This window comes from Brachyhypopomus gauderio, chromosome 1 (genome assembly GCF_052324685.1).
Source record: "Brachyhypopomus gauderio isolate BG-103 chromosome 1, BGAUD_0.2, whole genome shotgun sequence".
NCBI lineage: Eukaryota > Metazoa > Chordata > Actinopteri > Gymnotiformes > Hypopomidae > Brachyhypopomus > Brachyhypopomus gauderio.
The window spans coordinates 29,195,845-29,202,159 of NC_135211.1; positions in this window are offsets into that span (position 1 = coordinate 29,195,845).

Consider the following 6,315-nt stretch of genomic DNA (forward strand, 5'->3'; position numbering starts at 1 on the left):
TTTCAGATCCAGTGCTTTGTCCAATCAAGAGATGCCTGGGTTGCCCTCCTTCGCTACAAAAAGACCCAAAGACTTCTTGTGGAAGACATTAGGAGGATAGGGGGGATCGGAAGGGCAGAGATAGAGATGGAGAGATTGTTTGGGCAGCTTGTGCTGCATTCATGTATAATTGGAGATATTTACTTTTTTTTGTGTGGCTGTTTCTTTTGTTCTAAGCCTGCAAGACTGTATTTCCCACTTGACTACCAGCTCACTACAGTATGCTGTTGAACATACTGTAGTGAGCTGTGAAGGGGTGGGTTCAGGGCAGAGAGCGCATTGAGTGCACCTGTGAGTAATTGGGGACTGATGAGGGTGAGCTAGATAAGGGGATGGGCGATGTGAGGAAGACAAGTTTTTGTTTGGGCAAACTTTGGCGAGACTGCATCGGTGCTTAGCGTGGTGCGGGAGGGTATCGTTCGCTGCGGTTAGAGCAGCTGGCGATAAAGATAGCTAGTAGCCGGCCTAGATGTTCCTGCGGTAGGAGGGGAGGAGTAATTACTTCCTGTAGCAAGATAGCCGGGAGAATTAGTGTAGGACTTGCCTGTGCCACTGTGGAGCCTAGCCTGTGAAAGAACTAAACAACGCCGTAATCTCAGACCCCGGGGGAGGGTCTTATTCACCGGCGAGATAAGTAGCGGTTTTAGAAACAATTGTATTGTTGCTTGTTTTTAGTGTTCTAGATTAAAGGATCGGGAAGGCGGGTGGCTGTGGGGTGGATTAGGGGGTCCTTTAAGGCCCATTCACACCCTACGGTAATTACGGATACGGACCCTTTCGTCCGGTTCCGGAGGTCGTTTCATCCGTCAGTGGGTCCGTTGCCAGAGCGCTTACGAATCCGTAGTAACGGAGCAATATAAACCGCAAATCAGGGGGCAGTAGAGAGTCAGAAGCATCGGGCGTACACCAATTCGGGAAAATCAATGAAGAAGAGTACTGGACTTAAAAAAATGACGCTCGAGTTAGAAGAGAAACTTTGCGAGTTGGTTAGAGGCTACATTCTGCTACGGTGCCAGGTCATCGCGATAAACAGCGATGCAAAAACAGCTGGGAGGAGATTGCTGGTGCGCTGGTGCCGGAAATTTGACTATACTGCCCTCTAGAGGATGTATTTAAAAAAATCATAACAACGTTGGAAACGGAAAGAGGTATAGTGGCCCCCTACGGAGGCTACGTTTGGTACGGACGGACGAAATTCGTCCGTGTCCGGAGGTATAAAGCAGGCTTAAAGCCTGTGTGATGTGATGGTGTTTGCCCATTTTATGGTGTGCTATTTAAGTGGTTTATTGGGTTGGCTGTTTGCGGTGGCAGTGGTATCGAGGATTGCGGTGGTGTGGTGTGATACCTTAAAGATAGCGTGGCCTCTGACTCTACGGACACAGCGATTGCCTGACCTGACCTATATGTTTTTGTTATAATTAATAAAGTGATGTAAAACTATCTCGGTGGTATGTGTGGTTATATCCAGCTTCAGGGACCGGACCTTCCCGGTTTAACAAAGGTGGTGGCAGCAGTTTCGCTATCTCGTAAAAATAGAAAGATTATAACAATGCAGTATTGTGAATAGCGTTGTGTATGTTTGCGTGAGTGCTGGTAATGTAGGGAGTGGCTGGCATTTTCGTTGGATTTGTATTCTGTTAACGTGTCTTACAAACATATGTTTCTTTTGGACAGGGTCAGTTATTGGGTATTTTCTCTTCAGGGGCTTTGGCCTGGGTCAGCCCCGAAGCTAAACACACCAGCATTCCATTTATATGATTTCTGTTTTATGTTCAGTACACGACAAAAGACAGATGACAATCTCTTTGTACCTGGTGTATTTTGGGGGCATTTGCGGGGTATTTTTTTGTCATGTCATTACTCCATTATCCATTATTAATTTGTTTACCGTTAAAATCACTCATTCCCATTTCCAGGTTCTCTGTCTGTCTATTTTATTAGTTGCAATAGAATAAACATGGCCGTAGAAGTGGATGAGGGAAGGATATAAAAAGTCTAGTGTATACAAAATGCAAAACACCATTTCTATACACTAATAAACTAGAAAAAGACGTGACCTAGCTGGGCCAACAATCCCACCCAAATCTGCCATTTAATAGTGTACATTTTTTAATGTAATAAATAAACTATCAGGGTTCTTACCGTTGCTTCAGCAGTAGATCGACTGTCATCAGTAGCACTTTTCCCTCAGCTGTGTCGTGTGACATTGCCGTCCAGTCCTAATGCCTGTTGCTGGGCACCAGCCAAGCTCCACTTGCTGAACTTCCTCATTGGCTGCTGGACCCGTCCAGCTGGGGACGTATATACTGCTGAGGACGCACTTCATCCATGCAATTTGTACCTCACTGCATGCTTTTGAGTTTGTAGATGCATCTGCTCAATCAGCAACATCTTCTTCGAACTCAGCATCAGTGCGTTTTGACCCTTTTAACTTGAAAAGAACCCAGTCAGTGATGTTCATCTTGAACATGCTTGGGCCAGTGACCCAAAGCAACCCCACGAAACATCAGTTAATGTGCAATGGTTACACTCCCTGTTTTCAAATTAGGACATGCAGTACTGTTCTGTGAATTAAGATTTTATAAATCACAGAAGTAACATTTCAAAAGAAAAATTTATCAATATGAATGAAAATGTCATGTCTAGGAAATGGCAGCTTTCATAGATTAATAAATAAAAAGCCTATATCACATTACCTATATCACATTACCTATGTTGCAATAACCAAAGTTTCAGAATATAAGGTCTATAATAATATAATTTGTTTGATCTATTTCTTGTAAAGTGTCCTTTAGTGTTGTGAAAGGTGCTTATAAATATTTTATTATTATTATTACTACTATTATTATTATTATTATTATTATTATTATTATATCAGAGACAATAACAAGATACTGTTTGATATGGAATTACATTTATAAATGTATCTATGATCCAGATGGGATCCAGATCCCCATTCATTTTGAACTCTTGTCCTCTAGATATTGACAAACTTCTATAGAAATCCTTTGGCAATCTTAACATTAGCTCCACCCACTGAGCAGTGGGTATATAAAGGTAAGTGACAAAAAGATGACAGGCAGTTGTATAATGATGAAACAGCACTCTTAAGGCTCTGCAAATAAATGCCACAGGACGTAAGTAACATTAAATAAAGAGAAATAAAAAATTTAGGTGTGTGTGTGTGTGTGTGTGTGTGTGTGTGTGTGTGTGTGTGTGTGTGTGTGTGTTTATGTTTATGGTAACTACTAACAATGGAGGCCCTTGTCCTGATTGGTGTGTAGCTTTTGGCATAGAGCACTCTGAAACCCAGCGCACTAGCAGTCAAAACAAGTATTACAATGGATGGTCGCGAGGATGAAATGAGGTATGCAGTTTGTTTTGCTTTTATTTTAATATTTATAATGTGATGTTAAAATTGAGTGCAGGTCTGAGTAATATTTTTAATGACTGAGAAAATATAACATTAAGTGCGTTATAAACTACTTCTACTTCTAATTTCTGCCGAGCAAATAGTTTGACCATGTTGGTTTAACCTTATTTGTTTATGAAGCCCTAGAATATGACATGGAATATTTCAAATACATGTCCAAAATTTCATTGGACTGAGTAATTATTTTTGTAAATGTTGTAATGACACAAAAATAATCTTGCCTCTGACTACTGCTTTAGAAGTTTGCCAAACAAGAAAGGAGTAAATTAATGAATTAATTCTGCTTATATCTAAACACCAGAATAATCTTTTCATCAAAAAATCACACATGAGAAAATTAGCAAAGTTTAAGAAGGTAGCTGATTTGATCAAACTGTTTTACTTACATATTTAATGTTTGATCAATGAGTGATCAAGTCAGTGAACATCCTGGTTAGACATTAACTAATAGAACTGATGGTTGAAACTCTTCCTGATGCAGTGTTGTATCAACTATGTAAATGTTTTAGAGATTAATAGTGGTGGCTCACATTTGTCAATATATATAATAATAAACCTGAGTCTAATATTAATAAACCCAAATGTGTATGAATACCCATGTGCGTGAATGTGTAGACATTACAGATGCAGTGATCACACATGCTTGTATATCAACTTTTCAAACCAGTGTAAGACCACCTTTTAGACACAGGCAGTCAGATATGATAATGAAACAATATCTCTGGCAATGAAAAACATAGCAAAAACTGAAGCACAATATAACACCTGCTAGCAACAGAAGATACAATTTCATGATCTTGGTTATCAGGATCCTGGCTATCAGGAGGTTGGCTTGTTGATCTCGGTGTCTCATTTCTGGGACACCTGGCTGTCTCAGGATGTCTGGTTCTAGTTTCTTCTTTGGCCACAGGAACATAGAAAATGTAAGAGAGATGTGTACAGTGTGAAGACAAGTGTGTGAAGTGACTTTTATTTAGATTTCAATGCTCGGCGCAGTATTCCTTGTCCACATCACCACATCACATTGTTGATTATAACTTGTGGATTTGTGATTTACGAAAATAAGTATTACATTTTAATGTGCTACTCTTTTTTTTTTGTTTGTCTTTATACCACCACAGACAGGAAGCATCACAACAACGAAGGCAGGAAATGATCCAAGTAAATCAAATTCCAAGCAGACATTGGAAATGTTTTGTTATGGGCTTTCTGAACATGGCTATTGTATGGTACATTCTAAGTAGTTATTTTTTTCTACATATGAACAACCCCCATTACAACAAGAAATGCTCAATGCATACATCTACTGAAACTCTAACTTTCAGAAGGGAGGCGAAATATTTCGTAGTTTCGGCTTACAGAGACCACAGAGAAGGAGGATTTATTCGTGTCTTAAGCATTATAAATCGAGACCACCAGATTCCACTTTACTGCACTTTCTGTTGTGCTCAAGAAACTGTTCAAGCTATAAAAGCCAAGGTCATTTTTCATAGTGTGTATTATGGATTTTCCTATACTGATGCCCATGTCATTTGCCCAGATCACCCATCATGCAATGCAACACATGTTAACGTTATCCCATATTTGCAAGATAGAAATCCAGCACTGCTCTATTTGCCAATTCAAAACAAACAGATCACAGCGCAAGGCTTCCCTTCTGACATCACTGTCTGTTTTTCCAATGTGCTTGGTTGCGCCAACACCAACGTTCTTCAATTAATCCAGAGCATGGAGATCTATAAGCTTCTGGGTGTACAGAAGATGGTGGTCTACAACAACAGTTGTAGCCCTGAAGTGGAGATGGTCCTACAACACTACCAAAAAGAACATTCTCTAGATGTTATATCATGGCCAATAAATCAGTATATTGTGAGTGGCATTGACTGGTCTTTTAAGGGTGAGGTTCACAACTCTGGCCAGCTAACGATCATGGATGACTGCATCTACAGAAACATGGATCAGTCCCGTTATGTGTTGCTGGCTGACCTGGAGCAGATCATTGTGCCTTACAAACATGCTACCTTGCCATCGCTTCTGAAAGAACTTCAGAATCAGCACTCTGACGTGACCGAATTTCGTTTTGAGACCAACATTCTACCCACATCAGTTTCAAACGATGAAGATAGTTTTCATTGTCCAGAATGGACATCTGTACCTGGAGTTAACATCTTTAAGCATGTTCACAAAATTCCTGTTGGGCCAGATGAGTTTACATCTACCAAGATGATTGTGAACCCAAGAGCGATTACGCAAACAGCTGTCTTTTATGCCCTGGACAAGTATGGTGAAACGTTGCATGTTCCTAACAGTATGGCTAGGGTTCTGCAGTTCAGTGATGTGGAATATAGAGGCTGGGGAAAGGAAAACCTTACACTGGATTACAGGCTTTTGGACTTTGGGAACCAGCTAATACCAAAAATAAATGAAGTTTTGAGACATTTGAGTATAGGTGGCTAAGTTTATGATGTGAAATCATAGGCTACTAGTTACAGTATTTGCTGTCTTATGGAATATCACTACTACTTAAATTAAAAAGGTGTTTATCACGTCTTCTGTATTCAAATTTCGAGGTTTGTCTGCTCATAAAATTTGTAGAAATGTTTTTTACAGAAATGTATTCCATTTTTAAGGTATGTGGTCTGTATTTTAGGATGATTAGTATTATTTTAAAAATGATTTAAAATATTATTTTCTTAATTTTACTGTTTATTTACATGTCAACTACTCATGTCTCTTCTGTTATATTACAAGATGTTGATTTTTTGGGCACAATTCTAATAAACATGCAAACTTTGGAGGATCACTTTATTTATGAATTATTTGCATGACTTGAACTGAAAACA